Source organism: Saccopteryx bilineata, chromosome 1 (genome assembly GCF_036850765.1).
Source record: "Saccopteryx bilineata isolate mSacBil1 chromosome 1, mSacBil1_pri_phased_curated, whole genome shotgun sequence".
Lineage (NCBI taxonomy): Eukaryota > Metazoa > Chordata > Mammalia > Chiroptera > Emballonuridae > Saccopteryx > Saccopteryx bilineata.
This window is the reverse complement of record NC_089490.1, coordinates 194,168,082-194,192,836: the sequence shown is the minus strand read 5'-3', so window position 1 is coordinate 194,192,836 and position 24,755 is coordinate 194,168,082. Positions and strand designations below refer to the sequence as shown.

The window sequence follows — 24,755 nt, the reverse complement described above, 5'->3', positions numbered from 1 at the left end:
TCTCTCTCTCTCTCTTTTTTTTTTTTTTTTTGTATTTTTCTGAAGCTGGAAACCGGGAGGCAGTCAGACAGACTCCCGCATGTGCCCGACCGGGATCTACCCAGCATGCCCACCAGGGGGCGATGCTCTGCCCATCCAGGGCGTCACACTGTCGCTTGGGGCAGAGGCCAAGGAGCCATCCCCAGTGCCCGGGCCATCTTTTGCTCCAATGGAGCCTTGGCTGCAAGAGGGAAGAGAGAGACAGAGAGGAAGGAGAGGGGGAGGGGTGGAGAAGCAGATGGGCGCCTCTCCTGCGTGCCCTGGCTGGGGATCGAACCCAGGACTTCCGCACCCCAGGCCGACGCTCTACCACTGAGACAACCGGCCAGGGCCAATGTCTGCATTTTCAAATTGCTAGCTAAAGGGTTTATTCTTTTATTTTTTATTGTTTATTTTATTGTAAGCTATATGCGTTTCAGTAGGAATATTTTTATTTTTACTCAGTGTGGATTTCCAGCATCTTGCATCATGATTTAACATGGCAACAATTGCTAGAAAATAAATAACTCAATAAATAAAACATCAGGTACACTCAGTATCAGCAGGAGAAGGCTGGAGAGGCAGGTCTAGGAGAATGATGATATTTTGGTTTACCTACTTCTTAAGGGTAATCTAGTAGTAGTCTGAAGGCAGTCAGGAAGTAGCATGTGTGTATGTTTGTGTACATTATATATATATATATATATATACACACACACATACACACACAATATATATATTATTTCTATATAATTTAGATGTTATAAATTGTATAAAATATATATTAATATATTATAATTTACATATAATATATATTTATATAGATAATATATATAATATTTATATAATATATGTTTATATATATTCAACCATGGAGGCAGACAAAACTTGCACAAGCAAGCATATTATATTAGCATAAAGTTCAGGATCAAATTTTTTGTGCAGTGGCTAAAATGTATAAATGCTTACATAATTAACATTATTTCTTCAGTTACATGCTTAAGACTTTGTTTACTTTTAAGCTTTCTCCTCACACAATTTGATAAATACTCCACTTTAAAAAGTATGCATTAATTCCTACATCAACATATTATGCTGTTGGCCATTTTTAATAAAATTTGTATGTGATACATATTAAATAATTTAGGCGAGGTTAAGCCTGTGCTACAGGTAATTTATAATCTGATATCCTATGTTTTATTTTGTAATATTTATTTTTGAAGTTATAATAAAACTCAATTAATGATAACGGTTTTTACTTTGAAATATCATGCTCAATATTTTTAATTTCTTACACTAGTTTTTCTTTATAATTATCTATTAAGATTTTTGAAGACATGTCTTTCAATATAGCAGTATTGAAATTATTATTTATCTTTCAATATATTAAAATTAATTTTGAGAAAAAATAAGTTTGAAAATATTTGCTTTATTAATATTTCCACAAAATATAATTGAAATATAAATCTATTTCCTTACTATATTCAAACACATAATTGTAAAGCTAAAACTCTAATTTCTGGCCCTGGCCGGGTGCTCAGCAGATAGAGCATCAACCAGGCATATGAGGGTCCCCATTTGATCCCCAGTCAGGGCTCACAGAAAAAGCGACCATCTGCCTCTCTTTTCCTTCCTCCTCCCCTTCTCTCCCTCTTTTCCTCCTGTAGCCAGTGCCTTGATTGATTCAAGTGCCAGACCCAGGCACTGACAATGGCTTTGTTGATTCAAGCATCGGCTGCAGACTGGGTTGCCCAGTGGATCCTGGTTGGGGCGTATGAGGGAGTGTGCCTCTCTATCTCCCCTCTTTTCACTTAAAAAACAAAACAAACAATTGCCTTATTCTGTAAGGTTAACTTTTAATTACATCTTGTTAACATATGTTACTGAACATTAAGAAACTAAGATATCTGTAGTTTAAATAATAATATGGAAGGATGCAGAGAGTAAAGTGTTAAATAAAGAGATACCATGTACGATGAAAACATCACGTGCATAAAACCTAAAAATTTAGTGTATTTTTTGTTTCTCCCTGAATATCCTTTGAAACTATTTTTTCCATTGATTTTTGAGAGAGAGAAAGGAAGAGAGAGAAAAGAAGGGAGGGAGGGAGGGAGAGAGAAGCACCAATTTGTTGTTCTACTTAGTTGTGCACCTATTGATTGCTTCTCATATGTGCCCTGACTAGGGCTCACACCAGCTTCCTTGAGATTAAGCCCCTGACCTCAGCATTCCGAGATGAGGCTCAAAATACTGTGCCGCCAGCCAGAGCTCTTGCTGCACATTCTTATAAAATGAACATTGCAGTAATCTGAATGAATTATTAGCAAAAATAACAAAACCATGATGATTGATGCCGTTACACATCCATGCTATTCAATCCAGGGTTTTTATTTTTAATAAATGACAATAAATTCTAGTTGGTGCCGACAGATATTTTAAAAATTTAAAACATAAACTAATCTCCTCAACATCCTCCCCACCCTCAACTCTGCAGAGAAATTCACTCTCCATTGTGTAGAAAAGGTGGAGGCGTTCTCTTGCAAATACGGTTGGTTTCTCCTCTTACAGCTCATGATTGCATGACCCTCCTACTCCCTTTTCTTATCTCCATATTCATTCATCCTCTTCTACAAAACTAACTGGCCACTTATACCCTTAATCCCATCTCTAATCTTCCACCCAGATTTTACTCACCTGCTCTTCTTGATTTTCTTTCTTTTGAAAAATTTATTCTGTCTACCATGACCAAGAATAAATTTCCCTCACAAAAACAAACAAAATAAACAAAGAAAAAATTCATTTCAATCTGTAATTGAAATTTATATCCCTCCAACTCCAGTTAAGGACTTAGTCCTTCCTCATCTCAACTGACATTTGACATCTTTCAGTGTAAGACAGTGATAAAAACATTGACTTTGTAGTTCTCATGTGAACTACACTAACTAGCTCTGTGAGCTGAAGAAAGTCACTTAATTTTGCTGTACCTTTCTTTCCTCACATCTAAAAATAGCAGTGGTAGTAGTACCAACCTCCTAATGTTGTTGTGAGGATCAAATATACATGTATATATAATCAAGAGCCAATGAGTGGCATATGAAGCACCATATATTCAATTAAACAATCTTATTATTAAAACAATCAGAATGCTTTTACTGACTCTACTATCTATCTTCCTATCTGTCATTTAAAATGCCAGTAACCTGACTTGCTATTGTTTTCCCGACATTTAGCCTTGGTCTCCTGGATCCTCAGTTCTCACAGATCTTGTTCCTTAAAACATATGCCACTGTTGACCACCTTCTTGAAACTCACTCCTTGCATTCACAGGCATTTGATTTTGCTGCTCCTCTGCCCTCAGTTACTTCTGTATCTACTCTTTTTCCTTCCAGCTTTCACTTTATAGCCTTGGATTTCTCCTAAGCATCTGTACATACATTACCTTCTCCTCATCTAGACACTCTCCTTCTGTTTGATCTATTATCTTTATGTTAATATTAAGAGTTGATTTATTAATATATAGTCAGATACAGTTCTAAAAAAATTCTGGAATAGAAAATATGATTCAGAGTTATCTGATCACTTTCCTTAGTCCTAGTCTCCTCATTTTTCCTCCAAGAGCAATAAATCTAACCAATTACCTAACTACATAAATTATATGGTATTCTTATGTTCTTTTAATAGTTCATCCTCTGAACCTTGCTCTAAATCCAACAAATCATTTTGAGGTTTATCTATATTGGTTGAATGCAACTAGTACACTTCATTTTACTCATGAGCCATATCTTACAAACTATCCATACGATATTTTACTAAACTACTCCTCTATTAATAAGTACTCTTTGGTTCTATTTCTTTGTAATAGTCAAATCTTTATAAACCTATTTTTTCTACTATTAGAAAAACTGAAGTATTTATGACCTTGGCCAGTTGGTTCAGTGGTAGAGCTCGGCCAGATGTCCTGGGTTTGATTCTTAGTCAAGACACACAGGAGAAGCGGCCTGTGTGTTTTTCCACCCCTCCCCTCCTCTTCTCTGTCTCTCTCCCACAATCATGGCATGGCTCTATTGTTTGGAGTGAGTTAGCCCTGGTGCTGAGGATGGCTCCATGGCCTCAGCGTCAGGTGCTAAAAATAACTTGGTTGCCAAGCAATGAGCAATGCCCTAGATTGGCAAACCATCTCCCGATAGGAGCTTTCTAGTGGATCCTCACCAGTGTGCATGTGCAAGTTTATCTCTCTGCCTCCCTTGCTCTCACTTGATTAAAAAAGAAAACAACACTAAAGTATATATATGTATGCAATTCTTCTAGAACTGTAATGACATAATCACAAATTCTAGTTTTCAGCCTACAGCTGTATCTTATTAGTCCACAAGATATTTCACCATTACTGTTTTAATTTGGAGCCGTCTTTTTTCCTGGATATGGCATCCGAAATGACTAAGTGAGACCTGTTCTTGTGGTGGACATCATATAGTAGTTTTTGTTTGCCCAGTGTACTTTTTTTTGTTCTGGTAAAATATTCAAAATATTTCTGAACATACTTGTCAATTGGTGTTTGTGTTTACAGTGTGAGTTGTAAAGCTGTTGGTACATGAGATAAAGATATAATGCAGCAGTAAATCAACAATTTAGCTTCATGGTCATTGGGAGATTGTGTGTTTGTTTTCTGCTCTTTTCTTTCTTGTTTTTTCTTTATTTTCATGGTTTTTAATCCAAGTTTTTCTGGGAGTGCTGGGAGTACACATGTGACTTAGTCCTTATAAGTAAGAATATTTTATTCTTTGGCTATAATTATTTGTTCAGAGATGAGTGTATAACCTAATCCACATTAATGAAACTCAACTTGAAGAATTTTAATTAATTGGCTAGGAAGGAACTGAATAATTTCCAACTCTCAGAAAAATAGAAGTCTGAGTCAGAGAACAGCTTTCAGGTTGAGAGCCTGCCTAGGAGTTATGTCAACCTTGAGAATAGCCAAACCATGCTGACAGAAGGCAGGAGGGGACAGAGAGAGACTCTTAATCTCCTGATGTTATTATGTGAACACAAATACCATTATATTTTACATAAGAGAATGTCTATGCTTTCTCATCTAAGCCAGTTTGAATTATTTCCTTGTCACCTGCTGCAGTGGAAGTGGTTTCAAAGCAATACCTATTTCAATACAGAAGGCTATTTTCCTGAGGATAAATAAAACATATTAGAATGATTACACATTAAATCCAAAGTTATGTTCTGCTTCTCATTAACTGATTTCAATATAAACCTACATTTTGCTTCCAACATATTTTTTACTGTTGTTTCTAAGTATTCATAGGAAAATAAGGATAATAAAAATACATAGTAATTATTAAAAATAAGTTCTGTAATGTTTATCACTAATAAGATACTGATTTTTTAAAGCTGACAATATTGGATTATTCTCTATAATTTATTTTATTTAAAAACTAATTTTGCTACTCATTTATATACTTAGAAAATTATTTTACTATTGGTTATTTTACATATTACATAATAGATGTTATTTGAATAAATTGTATACTTGTCTTATAATTGCAAAGAATTTTGACATATTAACATTTAAATGGTAATCTATACCAAACCAATTTCATAGTAATTAGTCCTTAAACTGCTGATTGGCATTTGATAAGTGTGTTAATTGATATACATAGTAAGTTTCTTACAATTAAATTATATTAATAATAAATTAATTAGGCATATAGGTCATATCATGTACTGTTAATATTAGGTTTTTGCTGCAGAACCTTAGTTTCATTGACTATCTTATTCAAATTATTAAACATTGACTAATTTATTGGTTTGATTATGAATATTTAGGTTAACCTGTACAATAGAAAAATTGTATGCTATACCATCTTAGAAGATAATTGAATTTTTTAAAAATTTCTCTTTCCCATAGTGCCTGTGTTGCCTGTGTGTGTATGTTGCTTGATGCTCTTCCATAGTTTTTCTTCATATTTTTTCTACTCCTCATAATAGATCATTTCAACTGCCCCATCTTTAATTTTGCTGATTTTTTTTCTTGTGTCTGTTCCAATCTGCTGTTGATGCTTTCTGGTGATATTTTTCATGTGTGCTTTGTAGCATTCAGTTCCCTAATAACTATTGATATTTGGTTTCCTTTTTATATTTTCTCTCTTTTCATTGATATTCTCTATGATTAATCTAGTATCTGTTAGCTCTTTTCTATGATGTACTGGTCTTTAAGCATTTTTAAGATAAAGTCCTTTACTAGTAAGTCTTATATTAGAGTTTCCTCAGGAGTAGTTTTTTATAAATTACTTAGGTAACCAAAGGGGGGAAAAAGAGTGAAGAAATGAGTAACTAAAATTGGAAATAATATTGAGATAAAAATACTGACCTTACATAAATAAAAGAGTTAACAAGAGCTATTTCAAACAAATATATGTCAACAAATAAAATAATCCATAATGAAGGAAGAAATTCCTAAGAACACACATATTATCAAAACTGAAACAAAAAAAAAATAGAAAAATCGCAACAGAACTATAACCAGAAATTGAAAACATAAATATATATACATATAAACTACATCAATATAAAAATGTGAAGGTGTATTTAAAAAAAAACAAATTAAATATTTAATTTAAAAACAAAATCAGTAATAACTGTAAGTAAATGAGTTATTCAAATTATAGCTAGAAATAAATTTATTTAACAGAAAAATATAGCTGAATATATTTTTTGAAATGCTGAGTAATCTCTGTATCTTCTTTTTCTTACCACCTTCTTGTTTAAAACTATTTATACTAATGTAAAGTTAATTCTTAATTTTACATGTTTTTAAAAAAAAAATTATCACCCAGTTCAAGTGTAGAAATTGCATAGCAACATGCTGTTATTTTAGGAAACACTGGATATCAAAAAGGAAAACACAGTTGTGAAAAAATAGTTAAAACCTAACTAGAGGTGGTATTCCATTTTTGATAGAAAAAAATTGGTTTATTGATGCATTTATATACTTCTAAATATAAACAAAAAAGCTTTTCATGGCATGTTTTAATATGGCTATATAATTCTATTCTTTCTAAAATCACCTTAAGTAATATCTGTAGTTTTATTTATTCCCATTGGTATAACTAAATTATATTTTACTTCAATCATAAAGTGAAATTAGATTAAGTTAGAATTTAATAATACTACTGTAGGTATTATGTAGAAACTTTGCATAATAATTATGGAATTCCCTTAATTAGGTAATAAAACATACATATAAACTATGATTTATTGAGGAAAATGTTATTTTACATATGGTGAGTACTTTAAGGAATAATGGTATATGCAACACATTAGGAATTTCACACTAACCATAGTTTAATTAAAATTAAACTGCATAGGGAGTGACGTCACGAAAATGGCGCCGTGAGAAGCGCGTCCGACAGCTCTCCCCTAAATCACAACAAATTTATCAACTAGAAACAGAAAAATTTATCCTCGGAGCATTCCGGAGTTCCACACAAACTGATAGCGAAAGGACTGTTATCACTTGAATCTGAGAGACGAGGGAGTGGAGGAATCTACCACAGGGACCTTCTTTCAAACCACGAGGAAGTGCGCCTGTGGTGAGTCAGCCCATATTTGGGAACCGCGAGCCGCCGCAGCGAGCCGCCTCCGCGAGCCGCTGCGAGCGGCCGCGAGCAGCCGCGCGCGCGCCCGGTCCGGTTGAGCACCGCTGACGTTCCCAGCGGCCCGCACACTGCGAGTGGGGGTTGCCGGCCACCGGTGCCCGGAGCGCCCCATTCGCGCGCGTGCCTTGGGCATTCCATGCGCCCAGGGCGCCCTGCTGGCCCGCACACCCAGAGTGCTCGATTATCCTGCGCCTGGTGCGGTCCAGCCGCCAGCGGCGGGGCGAGCGGGAGAGGCTTGGGAGATTCTCTCCGTGGGCGGGTCACCTCACCCAGCCATTCAAGCTAACAATCAAGCGTTGGGGGAGGGGCGCGCGTAGGCAGCCTAAAATACCTTCTGAAGCACAGCTGCGACCCAATCACTGAAATTAGCGTAACCCATGAAATCTGTGCACCCTCGGTTCTAATTGATAAGATCTCTCTCAATTCAGCGTTCCAAGACAAGAGGCGTGATATTTTTTAGTGCCTCTCGCTAAAGGGGCAGGGGCAACTTCTGACTGATAGAGCCTCCATATTCAGGGATAAACGATAACAAGAAGGACTTGGCAGATAATAAGGTCTATACTACACTAGTCGCAAGCAGAGACTAGTGCCTCTTCTTCCCTGCAAAAACAGGCTACAAAGTGTGGAAAGCCTGGGTTGAGAGGTCCAACTAAATGATAGGCGCTGAACAGTCACCTTGACAACAATTGACTCCCTCCCTCACCTGATTACACTGGAGGCCCTGACTGTCAGAGCCTTTCCCAAAGCCTTGCACTGAGTGGGGATAGAGTGGGGATTTCCCAGCTCTTTGAGCCTCTTACTCCCCAGGCAGAAGCAGTTGCAGCCTTATAGCTGGATCACCAGGCTGCTAATGCAGAAAGGGGGGACTAGGAGAGAGAATCCAGGAAAGCAAACTCTCTCATCGTTGGACCCTGCAAACGCCAACAAGCCTTGACTACCAGCAAGACTAAAGCCAATTATATGACATTGCCATAGAATCCCATCAACTGCAAATCCCTACCTAAGTGTGACACAGGGGCAGAGCCTGGGGTACAGAGTCACCGACCAGGAAGAGGGAGAGAAAAGAAAAAGGAAGAAGTTAACCTCTCAAAATCAAGAAAAATCCACAGACTTTACAACTTGATCCACTAATTTTTTTTTTGTTGTTGTTTATTTCTTCTATCTTATTGCCTTTATTTCCTCCACCTCGGTCCTTCTATTCTCTGCCCATCTTATGCTTCCCCTTTCTTGAACTACACTACCCATGAGTGTTGCATTTTATTTCTCTTCTTCATCCTCACCCTCCTTTAAGGTTATACTCCAAAACACTTAACTCTCACTCTCTCCTCTTTTGTTTTTTTTTTGTCTTGCTTTATTTTGTTTTTTTCTCTTCCTATTTTATTTCTTTTTTCGTTTTTCTCTTTTTCTTATTTTTTCCTTTCTATTCGTTTTTTCTTTTCTCATTTTACTTTCCTCCCATATAACCCTCAATCATGAACAAATTAGTTAATTTGGGACTCAAGGCTTTTTTTTGGCTTTATTTCTCTTTTCTGCTTTTGTTTTTTTTTTTTTTCTTTTCTTGTTTGTTTATTTTTGTGGCATTTTGGGTCCTCCCAACCCAAGGTCTCCATTGTATTTAGTCTTCGCTCCACTTAATACAACAGATTTTTACTTATTATTTTTATTTTTTCTTCTTTATTATTCTTTTTTGGTCCTTTTTTCTGGTTCCCTCTTATCCCTCTCATTATATCTCTTAGTTGACCATCACTTACAAGCAAATCATCTTATGCTTGTCTAAGATTTTCTTTTTTTTTTTTTTTTTTTTTTTGCATTTAGTAGGTCCCTACTCCCTTCTTTTTGCCCCTTGAACTCTTCACCCCAAATCAGGCCCTCCATTATAGGCACGATATTTCCCTGAGGAGGGGAGAGGAGGGAAAGAGAAGAGAGAAAAAAGGGGGAAATAATAAATTATTACTGTTTTTTTTTTTTGTGGGGTGTTTTACCTTTTTTTTTGTTTCTTTTGTGTTTTTTTTTTTTTTTTTTTTTACTTTTTACTCTTTATTAATTCTAATTAGTGCTATCAACAAGACCACACTCAGATGCCGATAAGAAAGAGGAAATCGAATATTATGGATACAAAAGAAAGATAGGTAACACAAATAGATGTGGAAAAATCTATGGAGAAAAGACTTAACATATTGGAAGCCTTGGAGCTAAATGACAGAGAATTTAAAATAGAAATCTTAAAAATACTCAGAGATATACAAGAAGACACAGAAAGGCAATATAGGGAGATCAGAAAACAACTCAATGAACACAAAGAATATATTACCAAGGAAATTGAAACTATAAAAACAAATCAAACAGAAATGAAAAACTCAATTCACGAGCTGAAAAACGAGGTAACAAGCTTAGCTAACAGAACAGCCCAGATTGAAGATAGGATTAGTGAAATAGAAGACAAACAACTTGAGGCACAACAGAGAGAAGAAGAAAGAGACTCAAAAATAATAAAAAACGAGAAAGCCCTACAGGAATTGTCTGACTCCATCAGAAAGAATAACATAAGAATAATAGGTATATCAGAGGGAGAAGAGAAAGAAAATGGAATGGAGAATATACTCAAACAAATAATAGACGAGAACTTCCCAAGCCTGTGGAAGGAACTAAAGCCGCAAATTCAAGAAGCAAACAGAACACCAAGTTTTCTTAACCCCAACAATCCCACTCCAAGGCACATCATAATAAAGATGACACAAAACAATGACAAAGAAAAAATTCTCAAGGCAGCCAGGGAAAAGAAGAGTACAACATATAAAGGAAGGCCTATTAGATTATCATCAGATTTCTCAGCAGAAACTCTACAAGCTAGAAGAGAGTGGACCCCAATATTTAAAGCCCTGAAAGAGAGGAACTTTCAGCCAAGAATACTATACCCATCAAAGCTATCCTTCAAGTATGAAGGAGATATAAAAACATTCACAAATACAGAAAAGATGAGAGAATTTATCAACAGAAAGCCCCCACTCCAGGAAATACTAAAGGGGGTTTTCCAACCAGATTCAAAGAACAAAAGAAAACAACACCACAAGTAACAGCTCCACCAAGAACACAATAAAACCAAACTTAAACTGTGACAACAAAGGAAAAAAAGGGGGGAGAGGATGGAGATTAACAGTAGCAAAGGATGATGAAGTGCAGAAATACTTATAAGAGAGGGTACTACAATGAATATGGTAGGTACCCTTTTCATTACTTAATGGTAACCACCCTTAAAAAAACCACCACAAAAACACTCGACTTAAAGAAGGTAGCAACAGAGGAAAGAAGTATGGAACACAAACAAACAAAAATAAATGATAGAAAAACAAAAGAGAAGAATCAAACTAGATACAAAACTAACAGAAAGCAATTTATAAAATGGCAGTAGGGAACCCACAAGTGTCAATAATTACACTAAATGTAAATGGATTAAACTTACCAATAAAAAGACACAGAGTAGCAGAATGGATTAAAAAGAAAATCCAACTATATGCTGCCTACAAGAAACACATCTAAGCAACAAGGATAAAAACAAATTCAAAGTGAAAGGCTGGAAAACAATACTCCAAGCAAACAACACCCAAAAAAAAGCAGGCATAGCAATACTCATATCTAATAATGCTGACTACAAGACAGAAAAAGTACTCAGAGACAAAAATGGTCATTTCATAATGATTAAGGGGAAGTTGAATCAAGAAGACATAACAATCCTTAATATATATGCACCAAACCACGGAGCACCAAAATATATAAGACAGCTACTTATTGACCTTAAAACAAAAACTAACAAAAATACAATCATACTTGGAGACCTCAATACACCGCTGACAGCTCTAGATCGGTCATCCAAACAGAGAATCAATAAAGATATAGTGGCCTTAAACGAAATACTAGAACACCTGGATATGATAGACATCTACAGGACACTTCATCCCAAAGCGACAGAGTATACATTTTTCTCTAGTGTACATGGAACATTCTCAAGAATTGACCATATGTTGGGCCACAAAGACAATATCAGCAAATTTAGAAAAATTGAAATTGTACCAAGCATATTTTCTGATCATAAAGCGTTGAAACTAGAATTCAACTGCAAAAAAGAGGGGGAAAAACCCACAAAAATGTGGAAACTAAACAACAAACTTCTAAAAAATGAATGGGTCAAAGAAGAAATAAGCGCAGAAATCAAAAGATATATACAGACAAATGAAAATGAAAATACGACATATCAGAATCTCTGGGATGCAGAAAAGATGTAATAAGGGGAAAGTTCATATCACTTCAGGCCTATATGAACAAACAAGAGAGAGCCGAAGTAAACCACTTAACTTCACACCTTAAGGAACTAGAAAAAAAAGAACAAAGACAACCCAAAACCAGCCGAAGAAAGGAGATAATAAAAATCAGAGCAGAAATAAATGAAATAGAGACCAGAAAAACTATAGAAAAAATCAATAAAACAAGGAGCTGGTTCTTTGAAAAGATCAACAAAATTGACAAACACTTGGCAAGACTCACCAAGGAAAAAAGGCACAGGACTCAAATAAATAAAATCCAAAATGAAAGAGGAGAGATCACCACAGACATCATAGATATACAAAGAATTATTGTAGAATACTATGAAAAATTATATGCCACCAAATACAACAATCTAGAAGAAATGGATAAATTCCTAGAACAATACAACCTTCCTAGACTGAGTCATGAAGAAGTAGAAAGCCTAAACAGACCAATCAGCAGGGAGGAAATAGAAAAAACTATTAAAAATCTCCCCAAAAATAAAAGTCCAGGCCCAGACGGTTATACTCGTGAATTCTATCAAACATTCAAAGAAGACTTGGTTCCTATTCTACTCAAAGTCTTCCAAAAAATTGAAGAAGAAGCAATACTTCCAAACACATTTTATGAGGCCAACATAACCCTCATACCAAAACCTGGCAAGGATGGCACAAAGAAAGAAAACTACAGACCAATATCTCTAATGAATACAGATGCTAAAATACTAAACAAAATACGGGCAAACCGAATACAACAACATATTAAAAAAATAATACATCATGATCAAGTGGGATTCATCCCAGAATCTCAAGGATGGTTCAACATACGCAAAACGGTTAACGTAATACACCATATCAACAAAACAAAGAACAAAAACCACATGATCTTATCAATAGATGCAGAAAAGGCTTTTGATAAAATACAACACAATTTTATGTTTAAGAGTCTCAACAAAATAGGTATAGAAGGAAAATATCTCAACATGATAAAGGCCATATATAATAAACCATCAGCCAACATCCTATTAAACGGCATAAAAATGAGGACTTTCTACCTTAAATCAGGAAGAAGACAGGGTTGTCCACTCTCTCCACTCTTATTTAATGTGGTACTAGAGGTTCTAGCCAGAGCAATCAGACAAGACAAAGAAATAAAAGGCATCCATATCGGAAAAGAAGAAGTAAAGGTATCACTTTTTGCAGATGATATGATCCTATACATCGAAAACCCCAAAGAATCCACAAAAAGACTACTAGAAACAATAAGCCAATACAGTAAGGTTGCAGGATACAAAATTAACATACAGAAGTCAATAGCCTTTCTATATGCCAACAATGAAACAACTGAGAAGGAACTCAAAAGAATAATCCCCTTCACGATTGCAACAAAAAAAATAAAATACCTAGGAATAAACATAACAAAGAACGTAAAGGACCTATATAATGAAAATTGCAAAGCATTGTTAAGGGAAATCGAAAAAGAGATGAGATGGAAAAATATTCCTTGTTCTTGGATAGGAAGAATAAATATAATCAAAATGGCCATATTACCCAAAGCAATATACAAATTTAATGCAATTCCCATCAAAATCCCTATGAGATTTTTTAAAGAAATGGAACAAAAAATCATCGGATTTATATGGAACTATAAAAAACCCCGAATAGCCAAAACAATCCTAAGGAAAAAGAATGAAGCTGGGGGCATTATAATACCTGACTTTAAACTATATTATAGGGCCACGATAATCAAAACAGAATGGTATTGGCAGAAAAATAGACACTCAGACCAATGGAACAGAATAGAAAGCCCAGAAATAAAACCACATATATATGGTCAAATAATCTTTGATAAAGGGGCCAACAACACACAATGGAGAAAAGAAAGCCTCTTCAACAAATGGTGTTGGGAAAACTGGAAAGCCACATGCAAAAGAATGAAACTCGACTACAGCCTGTCCCCGTGTAATAAAATTAATTCAAAATGGATCAAAGACCTAAATATAAGACCTGAAACAATAAAGTACATAGAAGAAGACATAGGTACTAAAATCATGGACCTGGGTTTTAAAGAGCATTTTATGAATTTGACTCCAATGGCAAGAGAAGTGAAGGCAAAAATTAATGAATGGGACTACATCAGACTAAGAAGTTTTTGCTCAGCAAGAGAAACTGATAACAAAATAAACAGAAAGCCAACTAAATGGGAAATGATATTTTCAAACAACAGCTCAGATAAGGGCCTAATATCCAAAATATACAAAGAACTCATAAAACTCAACAACAAACAAACAAACAATCCCATAAAAAAATGGGAAGAGGATATGAACAGATACTTCTCCCAGGAAGAAATACAAATGGCCAACAGATATATGAAAAGATGCTCATCTTCTTTAGCTATTAGAGAAATGCAAATCAAAACAGCAATGAGATATCACCTCACACCTGTTCGATTAGCTATTATTAGCAAGACAGGTAATAGCAAATGTTGGAGAGGCTGTGGAGAAAAAGGAACCCTCATACACTGTTGGTGGGAATGTAAAGTAGTACAACCATTATGGAAGAAAGTATGGTGGTTCCTCAAAAAACTGAAAATAGAACTACCTTATGACCCAGCAATCCCTCTACTGGGTATATACCCCCAAAACTGAGAAACATTGATACGTAAAGACACATGCAGCCCCATGTTTATTGCAGCATTGTTCACAGTGGCCAGGACATGGAAACAACCAAAAAGCCCGTCAATAGATGACTGGATAAAGAAGATGTGGCACATATACACTATGGAATACTACTCAGCCATAAGAAATGATGACATCGGAACATTTACAGCAAAATGGTGTGATCTAGATAACATGATATGAAGCGAAATAAGTAAATCAGAAAAAACCAGGAACTGCATTATTCCATACGTAGGTGGGACATAAAAGTGAAACTAAGAGACATTGATAAGAGTGTGGTGGTTACGGGGGGGAGGGGGGAATGGGAGAGGGAAAGGGGGAGGGGGAGGGGCACAAAGAAAAAAAGATAGAAGGTGACAGAGGACAATCTGACTTTGGGTGACAGGTATGCATCATAATTGAACGACAAGATACCCTGGTCTTGTTATCTTTGAATATATGTATCCTGATTTATTGATATCACCCCATTAAAAAAATAAAATTATTTAAAAAAAATATATATATATATATAAATTGTTTTTAAATTTTATGAAAAAAGTCTTATTTTTTTCTGAGTTAGAAATAATTTAGTAAGTAGTTTAGTGCACTTTAAGTATTATTCATATATCATAAAAGCTGTCTCATATTAAAAGAATAGTAATTCTACATGCAAGTTATTGAAACAAGAAATATGCTAAGGCATCTGAAGTTTTGGTTTTCATTTTAATTTCACTTTCTTATAAAAAAATGTAAAGGGTGACACAACAAAAAGAATTACTGCTTCTCATTTTCCTCCCTTCCTATCTGTCTGTCCCTATCTGTCCCTCTTTCTGTCTCTGTCACAAACCAAAAACAAAAACAAAACAAAACAAAAAGAATGTCTGCTTGCCTGATCTGTGGTGGCGCAGTGGATAAAGCATCGACCTGGAAATGCTGAGGTCGCCGGTTCAAAACCCTGGGCTTGCCTGGCCAAGGCACATATGGGAGTTGATGCTTCCAGCTCCTCCCCACCTTCTCTGTCTCTCTCTCTCCCTCTCTGTCTCTCTCTCTCCTCTCTAAAATGAATAAATAAAATTAAAAAAAAAAAAAAACCAAAAAAAAAGAATATTTAAAAAATAAATAAATAAATAAATAAATAAAAAGAATGTCTGCTTTACACCCATATGTTTCATGAATTAAAAAATATTCACATTTAGAGAGGATGACGTCAGAGTAATGGCGGGGTAGGAAGCAATACCGATAAATCTCCCCCAAAACTCAACAAGATCTTCAACCAGAAACAGAAAAACCTATACTTGGAGCTTCCAGATGCTTCGCAATACACCCAAAGGTATGATTGAGTGAAAAATTGGCTAAATATATAACCAAACCCCGAAGGAAATAGGGAGTAAGAAATGCTCCGCCTTCCTCACTAACCTAAACAGGGCGGCTTTCTCTGGTAACTGTGAATATAGAAACTGAGGCGGGCAAAGGGGGTGAATAGATCCAGGCCGCTGCGGCACAAACGGCCGAACCAGGCTGTGGCACACAGATCCAAGCCGAGGAAAATCTGATCCTGTGGCAACCCGGGCAATACAAGCTAACACTAGCGCCAAACCCAAACAAAGAAAGACAAGCGGAGCGGCCATTTTACCCGGTCTTCTGGTCGGTGCACAGTTAGTGGGCGAGAATTTCTTCCTAGGCCCCGAGAGTGGGTGCCCGTGTTGCCCCATGGAGAGGCAGGGTCAGAGGCCTTTCTGTGGGCCGAGGACAGAGTCTCTGGGCAGCCCCAGCGCCCTGGGAAAGCCACGCACGGGAGGGAGTGAGAACTAATTCCAACGGTGGAGATTTTCCGTGCTGGAGGGTGTTTCACTCAGAGGGAACCGCGGCCGGCCTCATATCCTGGTTTGCGCGCTTATAAGGAGTGAGTGATTCCTCCGAGTGCCTCGGCAGTGCGCGCCCGTGTTATCGCACAGAGGGGCAGAGTCAGGGGCCTTTGTGTGGGCCAAAGCGGAATCTCGAGCCGCCCCAGCGCCTTGCAAAAGCCGCGCACGGGGACGGAGCGAGACTCAATTCCAACGCTGCAACTTTTCCCTGCGGTTGGGGGTTTCACTCAGAGCGTGAGACTGCTGGCTGGATATCCTGGTCGCAGACAGTGAGTGAGAGTTTCCTCCAAGCGCCCCCCAGAAGTGGGCGCCCGCTTGTGTTACCGGACAGAGTGGCAGAGCCAGTGGTCTTTGAGTGGGCGGAAAGCCCGCCTGATTATGCTAGCAGCTCTGACTGACTGAGCCTTACCCAGAGCCCTGTGCTGAGTGGAAATAGAGTGGGGAGTTGCCAGCTCTTTAAGCCTCTTACTATCCAGGCAGAGGCAGCAGCAACCCCATAGCTGGATTATCAGGCTACTAATTGAGGAAGGAAAGACTAGGAGAAAGGCTCCAGGAACACGGACTCTCTCACTGTCAGAGCCTATAAATGCTAATGAGCCTTGACTCCCACGAGACTAAAGCACAATACATGACATTGCCATAGAGACTTATCAACTGCAAACCTCTACCTGAGCGTGCCAAAGGGGCAGAACCCGGGGTACAGAGTCACCGACCAGGAAGAGGGAGAGAAAAGAAAAAGCAAGAAGATAACCTCTCAAAATCAAGAATAATCTGCAGACTTTATAACCTATCACATTTTATTATATTTGTTCGTTTGTTTCTCTTATCTTCATTCTTGATACTTTTTTTTCCTCCTCCAATTTGGCCGATTAACTCTCTACCGGTCTTACTCTCTCCTCTCCTTGAACTACACTACCCATAAGTGTTACATCTCCCATTATTTTTTCTCTTCTCTTCCTTTCTCTCTATGAGGGTTGCACTCCAAAACCCTTAACTCTCTCTCTCTCTCTCCTTTCTTTTTTCTTCTTTTAGTGGTTCCCTCTTTTTTTCTCTCTCTCTCTCTTTCTTTTCTCCCTCTATATAAGTTTCTTCCTTTCTCCTTTACATCTCCTCTCATTCAAACCTCAATAACAAACAAATTATCTTATCTGGGACTCAAACCTATGTTTATGGCATTTTGGGGGTTTTTTACTTCATCTTTTTAACTCACTAGCAGTGCTCCCATCCCTGGCTCTCCATATTATCTAGTTCTTGTTCCACTAAATACAATAGTAAGTTTTTAATTTGTCCCCCCATTTTTCCGTTTTCCTCTTATTCCTCTCATCATAACTCTTAGACAACCAACACCTAAAAGCAAATCATTTTATTCTTGACCCAAATTTTTTCCTTATTTGCTTTTTGTGGGTCCATACGCTCTTTTTTTTTTCTTTTTTCTTTTTTTTTTTTTCCTTTTTTTTTTTTTCTTTTTTTCTTTTTTGCCCCTTTATTACTTTTCCCCAATTCAGGCCCTCCATCACAGGCATTGTTTGTTATAACTCACAGTCCACCACAAGATTTTCTCAAGAAAGAGGGGAGAGGAGAGGAGAGGAAAAAAGGAGGGGGGGAATAATTTCCTTTTTTTAAAAATTTTTATTTTATTTTATTTTTCTTTATTTAATTATTAATTTTTTTAAAAAAAACAACTCTTCGATTTTTTATTTTTTTTATTTTTTTTAACTTTTTATTCTTTATTAAATCTCATTAATACTATCAACAAAACCACCCTCAGATGCCATTAAGGAAGAGAAAATCAAATATCATGGATACAAAAGAAAGAGAGGTAACACAGCTAGATGAGGAAAAATCTATGGAGAAAAAATTTAATATATTGGAAACCTTGGAGCTAAATGACAGAGAACTCAAGATAGAAATACTAAAAATCCTCCGAGATATACAAGAAAACACAGAAAGGCAATATAGGGAGCTCAGAAAACAACTCAATGAAGACAAAGAATATATGTCCAAGGAAATTGAAACTATAAAAACAAATCAAACAGAGATGAAAAACTCAATTCACGAGCTGAAAAACGAAGTAACAAGCTTAGCTAATAGAACAGGTCAGATAGAAGAGAGGATTAGTAAAATAGAAGACAAGCAACTTGAGGCACAACATAGAGAAGAAGAAAGAGACTCAAAAATTAAAAAAAATGAGATAGCCCTACAAGAATTATCTGACTCCATCAAAAAGAATAACATAAGAATAATAGGTATATCAGAGGGAGAAGAGAGAGAAAATGGAATGGAGAACATACTCAAACAAATAATAGATTAGAACTTCCCAAGCCTGTGGAAAGAACTAAAGCCTCAAGTTCAAGAAGCAAACAGAACTCCAAGTTTTCTTAACCCCAACAAACCTACTCCAAGGCATATCATAATGAAATTGACACAAACCAACAGCAAAGAAAAAATTCTCAAGGCAGCTAGGGAAAAGAAGAATATAACATATAAAGGAAGGCCCATTAGATTATCATCAGATTTCTCAGCAGAAACTCTACAATCTAGAAGAGAGTGGACCCCAATATTTAAAGCCCTGAAAGAGAGGAACTTTCAGCCACGAATACTATACCCATCAAAGCTATCCTTCAAATACGAAGGAGAAATAAAAACATTCACAGATACAGAAAAGATGAGGGAATTTATCATCAGAAAACCCCCACTCCAGGAATTACTAAAGGGGGTTCTCCAATCAGATACAAAGAACAAAAAAAACAGAGCCACAAGTAAAAGCTCCAAGAAGAACACAATAAAACCAAATTTAAACTGTGACAACAACAAAAAGAAAGAGGGGGAGAAGATGGAGATTAACAGTAGCAAAGGATGATGGAGTGCAAAAGTACTCACAAAATAGTTCGCTACAATGAACAGGGTAGGGACCCTTTTCATTACTCAAAGGTAACCACCATTGAAAAAACCACCACAGAAGCACATGAGATAAAAAAGATAGCAACAGAGGAAAATTGTATGGAATATAACCAAATAAAAACAAAAGATAGAAAAACGAAAGAAAAGGATCAAACAAGACACAAAACTAACAGAAAGCAATCTATAAAATGGCAATAGGGAACTCACAAGTATCAATAATTACACTAAATGTAAATGGATTAAACTCACCAATAAAAAGGCACAGAGTAGCAGAATGGATTAAAAAAGAAAATCCAACTGTATGCTGCCTACAGGAAACTCATCTAAGTAACAAGGATAAAAACAAATTCAAAGTGAAAGGCTGGAAAACAATACTCCAAGCAAATAACATCCAAAAAAAAGCAGGTGTAGCAATACTCATATCGGATAATGCTGACTACAAGACAGGAAAAGTACTCAGAGACAAAAATGGCCATTTCATAATGGCTAAGGGGACACTGAATCAAGAAGACATAACAATTCTTAATATATATGCACCAAACCAAGGAGCACCAAAATATATAAGACAGCTACTTATTGACCTTAAAACAAAAACTGACAAAAATACAATCATACTTGGAGACCTCAATACACCGCTGACGGCTCTAGATCGGTCATCCAAACAGAGAAGCAACAAAGACATAGTGGCCTTAAACAAAACACTAGAGCACCTGGATATGGTAGACATCTACAGGACATTTCATCCCAAAGTGACTGAGTATACATTTTTCTCCAGTGTACATGGATCATTCTCAAGAATTGACCATATGTTGGGCCACAAAAACAACATCAGAAAATTCAGAAAAATTCAAGTTGTAGCAAGCATATTTTCTGATCATAAAGCCTTGAAACTAGAATTCAACTGCAAAAAAAGAGAAAAAAATGCCACAAAAATGTGGAAACTAAACAACATACTTTTAAAAAATGAATGGGTCAAAGAAGAAATAAGTGCAGAGATCAAAAGATATATACAGACTAATGAAAATGACAATACGACATATCAGAATCTATGGGATGCAGCAAAAGCAGTGATAAGAGGGAAGTTCATATCGCTTCAGGCATATATGAACAAACAAGAGAGAGCCCAAGTGAACCACTTAACTTCCCACCTTAAGGAACTAGAAAAAGAAAAACAAAGATAACCCAAAACCAGCCGAAGAAAGGAGATAATAAAAATCAGAGCAGAAATAAATGAAATAGAGAACAGAAAAACTATAGAAAAAATTAATAGAACAAAGAGCTGGTTCTTTGAAAAGATCAACAAAATTGACAAACCCTTGGCAAGACTTACCAAGGAAAAAAGAGAAAGAACTCATATAAACAAAATCCAAAATGAAAGAGGAGAAATCACCACGGACACTGTAGATATAGAAAGAATTATTGTAGAATACTATGAAAAACTTTATGCCACTAAATTCAACAACCTAGAAGAAATGGATAAATTCCTAGAAAAATACAACCTTCCTAGACTGAGTCAAGAAGAAGCAGAAAGCCTAAACAGACCTATCAGTAGAGAAGAAATAGAAAAAAACATTAAAAACCTCCCCAAAAATAAAAGTCCAGGCCCTGACGGCTATACCAGCGAATCTTATCAAACATTCAAAGAAGACTTGGTTCCTATTCTACTGAAAGTCTTCCAAAAAATTGAAGAAGAAGCAATACTTCCAAACACATTTTATGAGGCCAACATAACCCTCATCCCAAAACCAGGCAAGGATGGCACAAAAAAAGAAAACTACAGACCAATATCTCTAATGAATACAGATGCTAAAATACTAAACAAAATACTAGCAAATCGAATACAACAACATATTAAAAAAATAATACATCATGATCAAGTGGGATTCATCCCAGAATCTCAAGGATGGTTCAACATACGTAAAACGGTTAATGTAATACACCATATCAACAAAACAAAGAACAAAAACCACATGATCTTATCAATAGACACAGAAAAGGCTTTCGATAAAATACAACACAATTTTATGTTTAAGACTCTCAACAAAATGGGTATAGAAGGAAAATATCTCAACATGATAAAGGCCATATATGATAAACCATCAGCTAACATCATATTAAATGGCACTAAACTGAAGGCTTTGACGGGTTGTCCACTCTCTCCACTCTTATTTAATGTGGTACTAGAGGTTCTAGCCAGAGCAATCAGACAAGACAAAGAAATAAAAGGCATCCATATCGGAAAAGAAGAAGTAAAGGTATCACTTTTTGCAGATGATATGATCCTATACATCGAAAACCCCAAAGAATCCACAAAAAGACTACTAGAAACAATAAGCCAATACAGTAAGGTCGCAGGATACAAAATTAACATACAGAAGTCAATAGCCTTTCTATATGCCAACAATGAAACAACTGAGAAGGAACTCAAAAGAATAATCCCCTTCACGATTGCAACAAAAAAAATAAAATACTTAGGAATAAACATAACAAAGAATGTAAAGGGCTTTTATAATGAAAACTGTAAACCATTGTTAAGGGAAATCGAAAAAGATATAATGAGATGGAAGAATATACCTTGTTCTTGGCTAGGAAGAATAAATATAATCAAGATGGCTATATTACCCAAAGCAATATACAAATTTAATGCAATTCCCATCAAACTTCCAATGACGTTTTTTAAAGAAATAGAGCAAAAAATCATCAGATTTATATGGAACTATAAAAAACCCCGAATAGCCAAAGCAATCCTAAAGAAAAAGAATGAAGCTGGGGGCATAACAATACCTGACTTCAAACTCTATTATAGGGCCACGACAATCAAAACAGCATGGTATTGGCAGAAAAATAGACACTCAGACCAATGGAACAGAATAGAAAGTCCAGAAATAAAACCACATATATATAGTCAAATAATTTTTGATAAAGGGGCCATCAACACACAATGGAGAAAAGAAAGCCTCTTCAATAAATGGTGCTGGGAAAACTGGAAAGCCACATGCAAAAGAATGAAACTGGACTACAGTCTCTCTCCCTGTACAAAAATTAACTCAAAATGGATCAAAGATCTAAACATAAGACCTGAAACAATTAAGTACATAGAAGAAGACATAGGTACTCAACTCATGGACCTGGGTTTTAAAGAGCATTTTATGAATTTGACTCCAATGGCAAGAGAAGTGAAGGCAAAAATTAATGAATGGGACTACATCAGACTAAGAAGTTTTTGCTCAGCAAGAGAAACTGATAACAAAATAAACAGAAAGCCAACTAAATGGGAAATGATATTTTCAAACAACAGCTCAGATAAGGGCCTAATATCCAAAATATACAAAGAACTCATAAAACTCAACAACAAACAAACAAACAATCCAATAAAAAAATGGGAAGAGGATATGAATAGACACTTCTCCCAGGAAGAAATACAAATGGCCAACAGATATATGAAAAGATGCTCATCTTCTTTAGCTATTAGAGAAATGCAAATCAAAACGGCAATGAGATACCACCTCACACCTGTTCGATTAGCTGTTATTAGCAAGTCAGGTAATAGCAAATGTTGGAGAGGCTGTGGAGAAAAAGGAACCCTCATACACTGTTGGTGGGAATGTAAAGTAGTACAACCATTATGGAAGAAAGTATGGTGGTTCCTCAAAAAACTGAAAATAGAACTACCTTATGACCCAGCAATCCCTCTACTGGGTATATATCCCCAAAACTCAGAAACATTGATACGTAAAGACACATGCAGCCCCATGTTTATTGCAGCATTGTTCACAGTGGCCAGGACATGGAAACAACCAAAAAGCCCATCAATAGATGACTGGATAAAGAAGATGTGGCACATATACACTATGGAATACTACTGAGCCATAAGAAATGATGACATCGGAACATTTACAGCAAAATGGTGGGATCTTGATAACATGATACGAAGCGAAATAAGTAAATTAGAAAAAAACAGGAACTGTATTATTCCATACGTAGGTGGGACATAATACTGAAACTAAGAGACATTGACAAGAGTGTGGTGGTTACGGGGGGGAGGGGGGAATGGGAGAGGGATAGGGGGTGGGGAGGGGCACAAAGAAAACAAGACAGAAGGTGACAGAGGACAATCTGACTTTGGGTGGTGGGTATGCAACATAATTGAACAACAAGATAACCTGGACTTGTTATCTTTGAATATATGTATCCTGATTTATTGATGTCACCCCATTAAAAAAATAAAATTATCAAAAAAAAAAAAAAAAAAGAGACTCAAAAAAAAAATATTCACAGCCAAGTGAGGTAAAAAAGAATATTCAATTCCATAAGAAATAATTCTATTCTCCTTGTAAAAGAAAAAATGTTAAAGCATCAGAGTTTTTTTTTTAAATAACTAAGTTCAATTTAGTCCTCTTCAGTATTTCCAAGATAACATTATTTTGAATTTGATCTGTCTTCTCAGATATATGGGTATTCATATGTACTTTTATAGCATATATGTAGTGTTGTTTACATATTATGCACATGAATAAATATGCATCTGCTTCAAAAAAAATGTAAAGGATCTCTGCATACAGGCTCTTGTACTTGGAGCATATTGATGGAGTTGTTGAGGGTAGTGGTGTTTTCAGAAATAAGGGAATGTATAGTATTGTCAACAGATTTTAATGAAAGCAATACTACAAAACAACCTGACAAAATATAATCATCAATTCCAGAAATTCTATACTATATATTTCTTTCAAAATATATCCTCATACTATTTCCGTATATTTCATAAAATATGAGTTGATTGGTTATAGTTTAGAGTCATAATATTTATTTCAAATATTATGAGATTTTCCTGACCCTAATTTTAGCACTTTATAGATGTCTCATAAATAATATTTCAGTTGGATGTACAAAACCCTGAATAAGCCTAGGAGTAGAAAGTATGATGAGTAAATTTTAATTGATGTAATGTAAATATAAACCAGTTAAAAGAGTCCAAGAGACCTATTATGTAGTATATAGTTGATGCTAAGCTTCGGTAAAAGTCATATAATTTAAAACATAAGCGGCCTTGACAGGTGGCTCAGAGAATAGAGCATCATCTGATGTCTGGATGATCCAGGTTTGATTCCCGGTCAGGCCACATGGGAGAAGTGACTATGTGCTTTCTCCCCACCCTATACCACTTCTCTCCTTCTTCTACCACAGTGAGTGCCTCAATTGGTTGCAACATGGCCTTGGATGCTAAGGATAGCTCTGTTGGAGCACATCAGCCTCAGGTGATAAAAATAGCTCAGTACATAAGAATCGGCCCTAGATGGGGTTACTGGGTGGATCCTGGTTGAGGCACATGTAGAAATCTGCCTCACT

At 36.1% G+C, this 24,755-nt stretch overlaps 1 non-coding gene across 1 annotated transcript; it reads right to left on the bottom strand.

Moving 5' to 3' along the window:
• Positions 1-295: 295 nt before the first annotated feature.
• On the bottom strand, positions 296-371 carry TRNAP-GGG (transfer RNA proline (anticodon GGG)). Its single transcript has one exon. It is a non-coding gene; the product is annotated as a tRNA-Pro (tRNA).
• Between the last annotated feature and the right edge of the window lie 24,384 nt (positions 372-24,755).